Source organism: Felis catus, chromosome A3 (genome assembly GCF_018350175.1).
Source record: "Felis catus isolate Fca126 chromosome A3, F.catus_Fca126_mat1.0, whole genome shotgun sequence".
Taxonomy (NCBI): Eukaryota; Metazoa; Chordata; class Mammalia; order Carnivora; family Felidae; genus Felis; species Felis catus.
Window position 1 is genome coordinate 93393463 of NC_058370.1, and position 16507 is coordinate 93409969.

General features: G+C 34.1%; 1 protein-coding gene across 1 annotated transcript in view; it reads right to left on the minus strand.

Annotated features, from left to right (window-relative positions):
* The window catches only part of LRRTM4 (leucine rich repeat transmembrane neuronal 4), a 924534-nt gene that overhangs the window by 788008 nt on the left and 120019 nt on the right, over window positions 1-16507 (minus strand). Inside the window, exon 4 of the mRNA XM_006930227.5 lies at window positions 12369-12789. The gene's annotated coding sequence lies outside the window, so the exon portion shown is untranslated. The remainder of the gene's footprint in view (window positions 1-12368; window positions 12790-16507) is intronic.

Sequence of the window (16507 nt, forward strand, 5' to 3'; positions counted from 1 at the left end):
CATGCTCTATAGGAAATATAAGAGAGAGAGATCCAGGTGAAGTTTCTTGCCCCTCCTGCAGAGCTGCTATTTTCCTCTCCAGCTATGTTCATAACGAACACTTCTTAAGACTCTACTACAATCTTTTACAAATAATGCTGCAATTAATAGCCTTGTACTTACACAATATTAGATGGATGGATAGAAAGATAGACATAAAATTTGCTAGTATAAACTTTACATTCTATAAGGGATAGACCTTTTTATAGAAATTTGATTGTAGGAAGAAGTAAATGTTCACATAAGAAAATTAAAATTAATCACAAAACATTTATTTCCTAATATATAAATAATAATTGAAACATATCGACCTAACTTTACACCAAGGTTAACCTACCAAGGTGTGCATTTACACTGACATATACATAATGCATTCACTAGCTCCCTTCTTAACAATGAAAATATATTTGTGTGGGGAATAGCCAGGAAGATTATAAAGTAGATGAGTCATAGGGGAACACTTATTAAGTTATTTAAATATGTTATTAAGTTTTAATAATTAAAACTTTCTGGTACTCAGATTGAAAGTGAATTTTATGAAGGAAAAAAAAGAATTTCAGAAATAGAGAGCCAGAAAATCATCCAAATGCAGACTGTGATAATGTTAAAGTTTTAAAATAGGTAAATGTTACATTATTCAGTAAGTGGTGTTGCTTCAAGGGTCTAACCATTAACAAAAATGGTTGCTGCACATCTTGCAAAAACATAATTTCAAAATGGATGAAATGCTTAGATGGAAAATAAAAAATGAGAACTAATTGCTTAATGATGCCTTTATGGGTATTTTTTAAGTTATATTTTTATTTCCTAAATTTTCTATGAAAACATAAGTTACTATCAAATGATTTATTTGGAGAGTGCACACATGTGCGTGAGAGCAGGGGAGGGGTAGACAGAGAGACAGAGAGAGAGAATTCCAAGCAGGCTTTGTACCATCAGTGTGACATGGGGCTAATCCATGAACCATGAAATCATGACCTGAGCTGAAATCAAGAGGCGTACACTTAACCAACTGAGCCACCCAAGTGCTCCTGTCAAAATGATTTTTTAAAAATGTAATTATAGCTTTTTGCTTTCAGCTCAGAGGAAGTAAAGGTGCAACTATCTTTGGTCATCTGAATCTGGGTTCATGAGACACCAGCCACCTCTACCAGGCTGCCTACGTTTGACTCCAATGAGATCAAAGTCGAATACCTAAGGTGCACTGGTGGGGAAGTTGGTGCCTCGTCTGCCCTGGCAAGGAAGATGGTCCCCTTGGATCTGTCTTCAAACAAGGCTGGTGATGACATCACTAAGGCAACCAGTGATTGGAAGGGTCAGTGAAACTGACCACAGAACAGATAGGCCCAGGTTAAAGTGGTACTTTCTGCCTCTGTCCTGCTGATCAAAGCACTCAACGAACTGCGAAGAGGCAAAAAGAAACAGAAAAACATTAAGCACAGTGGAAATACCACATTAGATGAGACTGTCAAAACTGGCCTTGATTTTTAGCATTTTTAGCCAGAGGACTCTCTGGAACCATTAAAGAGATCCTGGGGACTGCCAAATCTGTGGGCTGACATGTTGATCATTGCCACTCTCATGACATCACTGATGACATCAAGTGTTGGTACAATGGAATGTCCAGCTAGTTAAGAACTACAAAGTAAAATACTTCAGTAAAGGATTTGACAACCAAAACAAAATTTAATAGTCATAAACTTCATAAATATAGGAATAATGGAAAATTTTCGTGTTGATTCTGTTGGAGCGGTACTTAAGAATAATCAAGTTGTCCACAAAGATAGGGTAAATTAAATGTAGTGAGATATTTAATGTGTAATCATTTTAAATACTATAAAACTCCATACAAATGTTAGTCATTAGTTGCATTGGCATATTAATGGGTTAGGTGGGAAAGAACAGAAAAAACCAGTACAGTTTTATTAAAGCAATCCAGCTAAGTTCAAGCCAAGTCTGAGACAAAATAGCTTCAATGGAACTGTGAAATATAAAGATTGTTTATTATATTTCAGTCAGATGCATAAAACCATCAGAAGTAATACTGAGTGATCCATCTAGTAATGTATTCCTATATATCCTCATGCTCACTCACTTCCAATACTACCGAAGTGTGGAGTGCCTGGTGCACCTGGATTTTTAGATCGCCTGAGTGAGAATAATCTAATTATATGGTAGACCTTGGAGTTCTGGATATTAATCCAGACTCAGAAATCACCACCACCACCACCACCACCACCATCATCATCACCAGGCATAAGTTTTAAGCACTTCATAGGTCTTAATTCACTTCTTCCTTACAAAACTTTGGTATGATATTTTCTTCCATTGTATAGATAATAGGAGTAAGGTATAGAGGAATCACATAAATTATTAAAAAAAAAAACCCACAGAAGTTAAGTGACATGGTCAGGCAGGCTGGCTCCTAGAATCAGACTGCAACTGGGCTATTGTTCCTGAGGAGGTTATTGTACTAGGCATATTTCTTTTCTGACATCTCTCAAAACGGCTGAGCCAATACTCAGGTATCGTACAAATTCCATTTTACTTAGACTTAATGATTTCCCTGCTTCCAATCTTTCCTCACATATCCCTACCCTATAATCCAACTTTACACTATGTATTTTTTTAATTTTTTATTTTTTTTAATTTACATCCAAATTAGTTAGCATATAGTGCAACAATGATTTCAGGAGTAGATTCCTCAGTGCCCCTTACCTATTTATCCCATCCCCCCTCTGACAACCTCTCCCATAACGGTTTGTTCTCCATATTTATGAGTCTCTTCTGTTTTGTCCTCCTCCCTGTTTTTATTTTTTGTTTCCCTTCCCTTATGTTCATCTGTTTTGTCTTTTAAAGTCCTCATATGAGTGAAGTCATATGATTTTTGTCTTTCTCTAATTTCACTTAGCATAATACCCTCCAGTTCCATCCATGTAGTTGCAAATAGCAAGATTTCATTCTTTTTGATTGCCGAGTAACACCCCATTGTGTGTGTGTGTGTGTGTGTGTGTGTGTGTGTACACACACACATACATATCACATCTTCTTTATCCATTCATCCATCAATGGACATTTGGGATCTTTCCATACATTGGCTATTGATGACAGTGCTGCTATAAACATGGGGGTGCATGCATCCCTTGAAAACAGCACACCTATATCCCTTGGATAAGTGCCTAGTAGTGCAATTGCTGGGTCGTAGAGTTACACTATGTATTCTTCAATGTTGACCACGGACATTTGGAATTTTTCCTATGTGAGTTAATACATGATTCCTCAAAACTGTTTTTGTTCGTTTGTTTTTTCTGCCTCAAGCACTCAGAAGCTATGGACAGAAAACATGGACTATAGTACCCTTGGAATAGCAAAACCAAGATTAGTTGGGTTAAGTCTATCATGATCCAAAATTACCTACTAAAATATCTAATGGAAAAATCTATTGTGAATTTGGAAAGACCACCTCAGCCCAGACCAGGTTTGATACTATAAAAGCATCACATCATTTCTCCATAACTTGGAACAAAAGCCAACAAAGAGCCTGTTGGCCCTACTGACTTAAATCTTGAAGATGTTATATCAAGATACCACAATAAATGTGTTATGCTTCAAGGCAAGATAGGAAAATAACTGTATCAGGCCATAGAGATAACAGTTTGTAAAAAAGGTCAATAAATATGTGAACACATATTTAAAGCATAAGACATTTTAGCAAGTTTATATTTAGGTCAATTTCAATATTAATAGTACTCAACTTGAAATAGATTGGCAAGCAGGCAGAAAGACATATGAAAACAGGAAGGAAAATTTGTAGATGAGGTATATAATACTACTTTTTCACAACTGATAAAACCTTACCTAAGGGCCTATGTCATTAATGTATAATATATCTTCTCTTGAACTCACTATTCACATGAATTTAGTTTTATATCTTTTAAATTAATAATTTAATAAATTATTTTATTGCCAATATCTATGAAATTATCATTAACTATGGACATTATGAATCATAAACCATTTGAAGAAGGTATGCAAATCTTGTCTATAGATTTTAATATGAAGATAACAGAAATGAGCTTTCACAATGTAGGGCAAGGAGGCTCTAAACTAAAATTAGACAATTATCAAAGTAGGAAAAAATTCATTTGGAAAGTCAAAACCAAAACATAAGCTTGTATTATAAACATTTTAAACTTTAAATACAATTGTAATGAATTTATAATGCATACTTTTATAGTTAATCTAATTATCTTTAAGCTTAAATATTTCATAATGGGATGAGTTTTCTAACATTTAAACAGATGCACACGACGAACATAACAATATAATCTTTTAATAAAACTTTATAATTTTGTCACTGATACTTTTCGTAATGATAATAATTATTTGAGTTTGATAATCAAAACCCATCTCCAGATTTAAACACACATACATATACTTTGCGCGAATGTTAATGCTCTTTTTTGTGAAAAAGTCCTTATTTTACACCTTGAATTTTCTTATAGTTTGTTTTAGCACACTGCTAATAAAACTTCACAAATACCTGAAATCATGTAAAGCAAAGTAATATGCAAATGTTAAAGCCACGACTCATCTTCTCTACAAAAATAATTTTTCCATACACTGAATTGTGAAAACAATGTCAAAAAGAAGATAAATAAACATTACTAATTTTTTAAATTCATAAGAAGAGTAGATGAGTTGACTCTTCTTGAGCCAGAACCTACTCTAATAATCTCTCCTTATAACTAGTTTTGTCTATCAGGTTAAGAAGAGAAACCTGAATTTTTACTGACATTGAAAAATATGGTAAATTGCCTAATTTCTTAATTGCAAAATTAACATCTTCCTTGATGAAAACAACTCATTTCAGACTAATGTAATTAAAGACAAAAATTACCCATAGAAAAGCTCAGAGGAACAATTGATATATGGTATTTATTTCCATTTGCACATGCAATTGTATAAAATCAAGTCTTGAGGAAATCTTGGTTCCAAGAATCTATCAATATGAAGAGCTTGCAGACAAGAACTGCATTGTTGGGTTTAGGGGAGAAAATCCCAGCATGTTTTGATTACCTTTTCTCTACTTTTGTTAGATTATTTTTATAAGGTTTTCGCATATATTTTTTTATTCACAGCAGACGATAATCATGCCAACACTCTACATACATTACAGATGCACACAAATGTATTCATTGTAAAATGTGCTCACAGCATATGATCACTCCATGTGACATCCATCTAGTTAATCATATGCTTTGAATTCAGCATTTCTAGGTCTCTCTCCTCCATCATTCCTATAAATTTATATAAAAGCTTTTCCAACTTTATCTGCAAGTACCTTCCCAGTCAGCATACTTCTCTGCAGAATCATCATCCTAACCCAAGTGCAAATTACCACCTATCACTTGACTAGGTTACACCAATAATTTTTCTAAATGCCCCATCTTCAGATACTCCTCTCTCTCTCCTCCAATCTTTCCTTGGGATTGCAGCCTAAACAATATTTACAAAATGCAAATCTGATGTCATCATTCGCTTTTCAATATGCTACACTTAAAGACCTGCCTGGCATGGCAGCTGCACTTATCAAAAGATCAATTCTCATTTAGCGCTCACACTGCTCTGAATACAAGCCTTAAAAATGCATGCCAGATTGATAGAACTAACACACAGGTATGGAGCAGTGCTGCAAGAGAATCTGAGCAAGGATAAACATTTACTTGGTTCTTTCTAGGAAAGATGGACTCATACTGACAGAAATTTTTAAAATAGGAAACAACTGTTCAAAATGGACTCAAATCACGTCTTCCCTGGAGTCTACAACGTGGTTGTCCTACACAAAATACACCATTTTCCATAAGTAAGGCTGCAAATACCACCACTTCCACCAACATCAACAATATCCCTTCTAGCATAATGTTACTTTCCCTCAGACAACTGACAATTCTCTCACTGCCTTTGGAAAATGGAGCAACTGGAGGTCTCAAAAGTTACTGTATCCATCTCAAAGTCCTGAATCACTTAAAAGTTGCTCAATACTTTATGACTATATTTCCTTGATAGTTTATAATTTAGGAAGGAAACTGTAATTTTAACTATGACCTACAATGCGTAGAGAAAAATAAGAGAAAAATTTAAATGCATATATAATACATATTTATAATATAAATATAAGGCCATGTTTAATATGTATATTATATAAATTAAGGTGGATGTGTATATATACACTATACACATGGTAGAGAAAGGAAAATCATAGAGGTAAATTCTTTAGTCCTTGTTTCTGCAATTATTCATGAAGCTACTATTGGGCTTTGTGATTTCCTTCCTCTAGTACCCACTTTGTATTTCCTTCTCACTCAGAATTCTTTCACTGGGATTCTTGAGCTAGGTGAATAATCAAACCTCATTCTTAAGAGATCTGAATACTTAGTATGCTATTTTACTATAGACTTCCAATAACTTTAACCACTAGATATGGTAATATTAGGAGGTATCTCAGGGACCCACAGGGTCACATCAATACTCCTCTCTGCCCTCTTTGTGAAAGAGTGATACTCTTTGCCCTTGATAGTGATAATCAAATAACCCAGGAAGCACAAGACTCCCCTTTGTTACCTGTTCTAGCAGTCACATGAGGAGACTGAAGTAACCAGAGACAGATTCAACTTCCAATTTAGTGGAAGTGATGTGGTATTCATCAGTGGAATCAGAATCTACCAGCATTTTTTTTTGTTTCATTTACATTAATAGTGCAATAGTTTCACTTGATCCTTCTTTTTCTGGGTTTCCTATGTTCCACTATTCCCATTCTTCTGTAAAAATAAATGTTTCAAAGAAGAATAAAAATATTTAACATTTATTAGCACTGACAATGTGTAGGCACTCTTCTAAGCATTAAATAGTAACTCATTTTCACCTCCAAATGATTCTATAAGACAGGTAATATTACTTCCCTAATTTTAAAATCAGCAAACAGAAGCATAGAGACGTTGTTCCTTGCCATAAATTAATAAATCCTAGTGGCAAGGCTGAGATTGGACTCTGTGCTTTCAATTTAATCATAAAAATACCTCTGATTTGGACTGTTAAATGATGCCCTCTTTCTGGATAACATCCAAACATCTTAACATAACTTACAAAGATACTTCTCCAGTAACATACTTTGGCATCCTTCACATACCACGTTACAGATGTACTGAAATATTTTTACCTTCACGAAGGTTTCAAGAGTCTTGGTTGATTCTGCATCTTTACATAGCTACTTCTCTTTTCCTAAGACAAAATCCTTTGTATCTTAGCTTAAATGGCTTACTTGAAAAGGTAACTCACCTCAGAAATATGATATAAACTGTTATTAAATATCTGATATATCTCCTAGTGTAGCACTCACACATGGTACTGTAATTATGTTTGTCTCTCCATAAGGCTGTATAGTTTGTGACTGTAGGTATCATATATATTTTTTATTCCCACAACTTAGTAGAAGCATTAATGCAGAGCACAGATTCCTAGACATTAACTGAATAGATCAACAAACAAATGGATGTATGGATAAATAGAATTTATTGAATTTCTTTACTATTATATATATAATACTATGTATTAGATACAAAGTACTTTATACTGTATATAATTATAATATGTCCTATGTTATATTTGTATCATATTAGTGTGTGTGTGTATATATATATATACTATAAATTAAATTTGTATATTTGACTTATTTACAGCTGTAAATATAACAGAAGTTATACAGTAAGCTAAACCCAAGGGTGACACGGTTAATGTGAAATCCTATTTCTAAATGCTACTAATGTACATTTTGGTATTTCATTTTGAAGCCTTGTGTATATGTAGAACTGTGCCAGGTATCATGATGGATTGAAAGTATAAATCACAATCTTTATTTTTTTAGGATTTGCCTAGGAAGCTATGATTTGATGAATACAAAATACAGGATAGCATTAATTGCATCTAATAAGGGTTACAGAGGATAAATGCAGGTAAACTTCTGCGAACTGAAAGGAACACCTGCAATGGACAAGAAAGCCTTCAGAAAGATAAATTTGGCTGGAACTGAGGAGGGGTAAGAATGTATTAGGTAATGCAGAAGGAGTAACACCAAGTATGGGAAACATGTAGACTATCAAGGTTTGTAAATATTGTGAAAGAGATAGAATATTTTTAGACCAGGAACAAACACAGGTACACCTGAGATAGACTGGGCAGAAAAAGGAAGTGAAGTCTGTGTGATGACAATGTCATGTAGCAGCCACACAAAAGCTTTCTGATTTTTCTCGGCACAAAAAACACTGGGCTAGCCCCCAATAAACTGGACCAACCAAATTATTCTACTTGTCATCATATCTAATTAGTAACAACCACAAAGTCAAGGAGAAAAGTCAGGTAAAATCATGTATTTTCTTTACAAATTGATCATGGCTGTTTCTGACCTTTTTATTACAGATAAGCACAAGAGGGTTCACTGATAAAATTCTGCCAAATTTTATGACACTATTGCATTAAACTGAGTATTATATCCATAAATAAATAAATTGTATAAGACATTTTACAAGACATCATTTAACCTCAGTCAATTTTCATGTATATGAACATTAATTAATTTGTCATTTCTAACTTAGGAAGATCCTGAGCACCTCTACACTGAATCCCAACTTTGACCAACTGCATTGTCTATCTTCTGGTAAACTCTAGAGTCTTTCTTCTCATGGGCTTGTAAAATAGAACAATGATGAATTGTCTGGAGGCTTTTAGTGAGAGTGATCTGTTTTTGCATACTATGCAAGCATTGACCACTTAATTATTTTTAAGCTGTCTCTTCAGATTCTCCTTTTCAAAAACTATTTAAATAAAATGAGGTAGAAAGAGTTGAGACATCTGCTTAAGTGAAACTATTGTTTCCCCTTAATAATAAATGTTTCTTAAAAATCCTTAAAACTTTTTTTAAAGTTTATTTATTTCCTTTGATAGATACTAACAGTGCATGGGGTGGGGGTACAGAGAGAGGAAGAGACAGAGAATCCCAAGCAGGCTATGCACAGTTAGCACAGAGCCCAAAGCAGGGATGGAATCCACAAACCATGAGATCATGACGAAGAGTCAGATGCTTAACTGACTGAGCCACCTAGGTGCCCCAGGAATCTTTAATAAGTTAAAATGATATACAATTATAGAATTAAAACAAAATATTCTGATCATTTGGTCAACCACTAGGCAATTGGTAATAGGTAATTTTCTAGGTAAGTTTTTACCTTTATTGGAAAAATACTTTTTCAGGTTTTTATCATCATTCTTGATAATATTTACTAGACAGAATAATTTCAAATCAGATTGTTAGCTTTTGTATGAATCTCAAAATCATGATTTGAATCAAAACAAGAAATACTATGCAAAACACCTTATATTCTTTATATAGTAACTAATCATAATACTGCTTGCAGCTCCAAACACATAAACCCCAACAAAAATTAACAAGCGAGTTTGCTGGCCTTACTTTCCTAACAAAAAGATTCCTATGGCTGGATTTTTCATGCACAATACAAATTAAACACACTAGTGACTTTTAATTCAAGATGGTGGACTAAACTCATGCCTCAACTCCTTATGATGAACACCTTTAATTTTCTGTAAAGAAATACAAAGGAAAGTAACACAAAGAGCAAGAAGCAGTGGAGGGGAGCAATAATGGAAAAGAGCATTCAGTGCATTTCTAGGAAAGAGGAAGGTCAAAGGATGTTAATTAATGGCATAGAAAAGGGAAAGTTCTAGGCTGCAGTGGAGATGGAAACTCCTCCATATTACAGGAAGAAACCAAGTAGCGAATTACAAAGTTTGGCGAGAGGCAGAAAACAAGTTATAGAGATGGATGGGAAAACTCAGTATTACCATCACAAACATTTCCTTATTTTCGTGTATAAAGGTAAAAATATCCCATTCATAATCCCAAATTTGGTCACCTTTGGAATTTGACTATATGAGAATCATGCAAGACTATGTTTTACTGAGAAGAATAATAATGGTGAATTTGCATTGGTCAATATGAAAGCACTCAAAAGTCATAATATTTAAATGAGCTTGATACTGAGACTTGTAATAATATGAAACAAGAATCAGTCTTAAGTAAACAAAGCACAGTAACATGTTGAATACGTTATTTCATTGGCCGATTCAATCACAAAATTCAAAATGCATCTAAATATGTCCAGATATGCTTACACCTTTCTTAATTTCTACAGGTATTCGTGTGTTGACTTCATCTGCCTATTTCAGAAAGGGGTTAAATATGCCCATTGAGATTACACGTCGTCCTTTTATATCTAATAGTTTCATCATTATAGTTTAGGGTAAATAGAGGTTTCTGTTGTTAATCTTGTCAGGTTGTATCTTTAATCTTATTAAAATACAATTATAATTTTAGTTTGAAATTATTATGTGCAATTTTTAAAATATTATCATAGATACTGCTTTTGTTGATGTTAAAATTTGCCTAAAACATCCTTGATGACTGCTTTTATTAAAATTCCCTTAGCTGTTTTTTTTTCTGTTTATATATTTTAGCGGGGGGGCAAGAAAATTCATTCATTCAAACATTATGATTCTCCTATTTTGGGGATTCTTAATATTTGTTTTAAATTCTCCAACTGAATCCTATGCAATTATTTAGACATAATTATATGTTTTTGTACTTACTTGGATTCTCACATTTCTTTTATTCATGTCTTCTCTTTTCTTAAATTTAAGTACTTTTTTTCAGAAAAGATATATGGTATATTACTCTATGAATCCCCACTTGTTAAGAATATATTTATATTGCCTAACTTTTGATCAAAGGTGGGCCAACTATGGGATGCTAAGTAAAAATATTTATTCTTGGAATTTGAATGCAGTGATCCACTACTTTTAATATCATGTATCTCAGATAAATGGTCTGAAAACAACCACAACCTAATTCCTTTGTAAATATATTCCCCTTTTGTCAAGTTGTGGGATACTTAGTACTTCTATTTATCTTTTTTTTTTTAAGCTTATTTATTTATTTTGAGAGAGAGAGAACACACAGTCATGGGAGGACCAGAGAGAGGGAAAGAGAGAGAATCTCAAGCAGGCTCTGCACTGTGAGTGTAGAGCCCTATGCAGGGCTCAAACTCACTAACTGTGAGATCATGACCTGAGCCGAAATCTAGTCAGTGGCTTAACTGACTCAGCCACTCAGGAGCCCCTTTATCTTTGAGCTCAATATTTATTTGCACGTATTAATGTGTTTTTTCACAGTAATAGTAATTTTGAAAGACACTTTGATCTCTTTCCATAATTTTTGTCTTAGGTTATAGCATATCTTCTTCAATTACACTTTTGCATTTGTGCATGTGTGCTGTCTCATCTCTGATTTGCTAATAACTAATAAATCGATATGGATATTGAAAACACTGGGTCAACTATAGGCCTCAAATTTTCTTTCATAACTTTTATCTTTTTGTTGTATTAAAGGAGCTTGTGGGAGAATTCCTTAGTTTTTTTGTATGCTTAACATGGTAACTATTTTTTCACTCTTGTATTTGTCAATCTATATCCTAAATATAAACATTTACCTAATGAGTTTGATGTTTCAAAGAGAGTTCTCCCTTCTTTCTCTCCCTGTCTCTGTCACTCTCTGTCACTATTGGTTCTTTTGATTCAAATACACAGAATCCCTTCTTTTTTTCACTAAGGCTAATAATTCAAAGCTGATTTTTTTTGTTCTTCGAAAAATATTTTTTCTCTTGCTTTTTGCCTTGATGATAGTTCCTTTTCAGTTAGCAGTCCCAATTCTGTTGATCATTAAAAGCTTGTAATCCTTATTTCCTGGATATACATATACACACAGAAATGTAACTGGGTTATGATTTTTTCACGAGTAAAATGAAAGTCACAGACTGCTGATGCTAATTATGGAAGCTGGGCTATGGTAGCAGTAAGGATGTTAAGTCAGGCCATTTTAAACTTGTAGGGAGAGAAAAGCCTGCCTTCTTTTTTAAAAAGTCTCCATGTCAAAACTTTAAAATCTTTGTTTCTAACATAAAGTATGACACCCAAACATACAAACAAACAAAAAAAAAAGTGCACAAACCAAACACACAGCCGCATGAATTACCACAACTGTGAATATTAGTCACCATGCAGGTTAAAAGAACCCACAAGCGCCCCTTACGCTGTCTTTAAAACTCACTTCACTCTAACCAATCCAAAATAATTACTGTCTCAACATGCCATAAAATTCATATATATATATATATATGTGAATATATTTTAAAGAACGAAACCTTAACGATGTCCGAAAGGATAGCAGTGTCCAGGATAGCGAGCCCACAACGTAACGGCGTGTTTCGGGTGCTGCAGCCTTGGACCTCGGGCGTTGGCAGAAGTAGAAGTCAGCCCAGAGATCCTCCTCGGAAGCCCGGGAAGCTGGTGGAAGGCTGTAAATTGGCGGCCGGAGCATGCGCGGTTCACGTTCTCGGGCTGGCTTCCGGAGGCCCCACAGGTGCGGCTGCTTGGGCCTGAGTGCTTTCAAGCGCCTGGTGTGGCGTCTTGGGCTAGGCGCTTGCTACCATAAGATTTTATATCGGGAAGAGCGGGGTTGAAGATTCCAGGAGCATTGAGGATTGCAATACAGATGGTGTGAACCGAGCTCCTTACGAAGGAGTCTGGGAGGAAGGTCCTTTGGCACCCAGGTGTTTTCTCACTCTAAATTACAAAAAAATAAATAAATAAATAAAAATAATAATAATAAAATAAAATAAAATAATAAAATAGTATAAAATAAAATAATAAAAATAGAAAAAGAAAAAGGCATCCTTAACTATCTAAACACCATAACTTAGGTTTGTTCTTTGAAATTAATATAAATGAAGTCATCCAGTGTGCGTGCTTGTAAGTCTGCCATCTTTCACTGACTATTTCTGATACTCATGTTGTTCCATGTTGTATCATTTAGTGTATTTTCTTTGCTACATAATAATCCATTCTATGAATATATCACCATGTATTTATCCATTAATTCCACTGTTCATGGGCATTCACATTATTTCCAGTTTGGAGCGGTTGTGAACTGTGCTGACATAAACACTACTGCATATGTCTCCAGGGAAAGCTTTAATTTGCGAATATTCATGAAGTTGGAAATCATGTATAGGTATTCATATGTTTTCCTCTCATGTATAGAGCCAACAGCGGAAATTTGTGACATTTTATCATCAATGTAGAAAGAGAAAATTTTCTGGATTTTATCTGAGGTCAAAAGTCACAGGTTTAAGAGGAGGAGGCAATTTTCCCAAATTGTGTAATTAATTATCCTGCTTGCTGCTCCATGGCCTTCCCTCACTTTCTGCTTCTTCTGAAGCAGACAAACTGAAATTGGCTATTATGTGGGGAAAACTCACTGTAATGTGTATGCTGTATGGGATTGTAGTTTTATCAGCTGTTAACTTAATGGCATTTCTTTTATATCAAGAAATGTCTCAAATGGCCTTATTCTTCAACAGCATCCTTCCAACTGCCTCAGTGATGCTTTGGGTTTATTTGTGTATCAGTGATCATTTATTAGGCAAATTGGAGAGTAAATTGACTCACAGTTATTGTGAAGCAGAATTAAGGAATTTAACAAGTGAGTGGAGAGGCAAGGGAAAGAAAGCAGTAATAGCAGCAGCAACAACAATGGTAATAGAAATTGCCTTAAACTTCCAAATAATCTATATGCTCAGATCTATAGCACTCACTGAGTTGAGGTAAAAATTGATGCTATCATAGGCCCACCCATAGAAATTTCCATAATGAGATATATAGTTGACTAGGTCACATCCATTCACCCTCCTCCCAATGTCTATCTGTACTAAAGAGGCAAACCACCTGAAATTCCATTTTTTCCAATCTTACAGGTAGGATTTTGAATGTGATTTATAGAGGAGGCTTTGCTTTGTCTGCTTCTGAGGATTCTCTTCTCCAGCATAGTTGAGGAATTACTGGGTATCAAAAGTCAAGCACAGATGTCCTCCTTGGATCTAAATGGTGGTTCACTCACTTATGATAGTAGCAGATTCCGGATGTCACAAAATTGTGTTTTTGGGGGGCCAATATTTCCAGAGGTAGCTTCCTTATTCTTATTTCTCATCTTTGTAATTGCACATCTTTTGTGTGTGTGTGTGTGTGTGTGTGTGTGCACGTGTATGTGTATGTCTGTAATTGTACATCTTTATTAGGCCAGATTGGCAATGTTAATCTAAAAGCCATTCCCAGCAATTCCATTTATGGAGTATTTTTCCAACACTTCTAAAGATTGTATAAAAACTGATGTTCTGTATTAATCATTTCCTGACTTAAAACACTAGGGTTATTTCTGCTTTCTCTAAGTTAACCCTGACTTAAAAAAATATTTGATACAAGAAATGGTTGCAGACAAATAAATCCTCAAGAATAAAAGTCTGTGATTAGCTATCTCATCTGATAGGGTTTGTGGGCAGTGAAGATTTTTCCAATAAGGAAATAAGGTTACTATAAAAAATAGGAAGATTTAGGAATATATAAATGTTGAAATGAATTTAATTTATGTGATTTATTCACTCAACAGTATCTGAAGCCATACACAAAAGATTCTATGTTAGATGATACCATTTATATGAAATTTCTAGGAAAGGTATGTATATAGAGAAAACACAGACCAGTGGTTGCCTGATGTTGGGGGTAGAGGAAGGGATGACTGACAAGAGGCATGAGGGAATTTTTTAGGGTGATGAAAATATTCTAAAACTAGAATGTGGTTATCATTGTAAAATTCCATAAAGTTACTAAGAACCATTTAGTTAAATGCTTATAATGGGTGAATTTAATGGTATACATGTTATACTTTAAAGCTGTTTTTAAAACTTTTTTTTTTCTTATTTTTTAAAACGTTTATTTGTGAGAGAGAACGCGCATATGTGCATGAATGGGGAAGGGGCAGAGAGAAGGGGGCACAGAGGATTCAAAGCAGGCTCCTTGCTGACAGCAGAGAGCCCAATGCAGGGTTCAGCCCTGGAATGGTGAGATCAAATATTTATTATTAGCTAAGTTTTGATATTTAATTTTCTCAGATCAAACTTCTTATTTCATTTTAATCATCTTTTATTCTAATACGATAGCACAGAAAACAACATCAACAAGAAAAAAAATTGAGGTAGTGTACATATGCAACCAGACAATTGAATTAGTTCTACATTATTTAATTAACTTCTTAAGATGGATTTATTTTATGAACATTTCAATTTATAAAAAATTTAATTCAATTAATGCTATGAATAGTATAGAGAGAAATTTTAATTATTTTCTTGGTAGTAACTTAAAAGCATTGATAAAATTTATATAAATATTTGTATAAACATATGCACACATCACACAGGCATTGAATCCATTTAATGGTGAGGCATTCTTATTAATATTTAAATTGGGATCACAATTCTTGCAAGCATAAAAACAGTTTACATTTTTTCTGGAAATTCTAGCAGTGTCAGTTGGACCAATAACAGAAATAAGTACTATGGCTATTGAAAGAAGAGTAACAGATACATATATTTATTGGTAAATAAATATATAATGTAATAAGAGTGTTATTAAAACATTAGAATACAATATGTGAATATGTGTAGAAGTTTGGGCTAGAGAAGAATTGTCTAATGATACACAGCTGGTGACAATAAAGGGACATATTTAAACATGTAACAATTATTTAAAAAGTAAGAAAGACTTTCAGAAATACTTGCAATATATAGGACAGATGAAAGGTTAGTATTACTATTTCATTAGAAGCTCTTACAAATCAATAAAATATTAACTAGTAGAAAAATGGAATAAGCCCACTTAAAGTAATTTATAAAAGAAATAATTTCGGTGACTAATAAACATTTAAAGAAGTGTTCTACTTTGGTAAGTTGTCAATTTAATGGAATTTTAAAAATGATTAGATGTCATATTTTTCTGTTTAATAATCAAAGCTAAAAATAGGTTGCAATATTCATTGCTTACTAAAATGAACTGATATGGATACTGCCATACATATTTAAATTAAAATAATGCCTGATAATCCTCCCAGATGTCTATTTGGCACCTTTTAGAAATAGCTTTTTTAAAGTATATTTCTTGATGGGATGTCTGGCTGGCTTAGTCAGTAGAGGATGTGGCTCTTTCATCTTGAGGTCTTGAGTTCAAGCCCTACGTTGGGCACAGAGCTTACTTAATTTTTTTTTAATTTTTTTTTCAACATTTATTTATTTTTGGGACAGAGAGAGACAGAGCATGAATGGGGGAGGGGCAGAGAGAGAGGGAGACACAGAATCAGAAACAGGCTCCAGGCTCTGAGCCATCAGCCCAGAGCCCGACACGGGGCTCGAACTCCCGGACCGCGAGATCGTGACCTGGCTGAAGTCGGACGCTT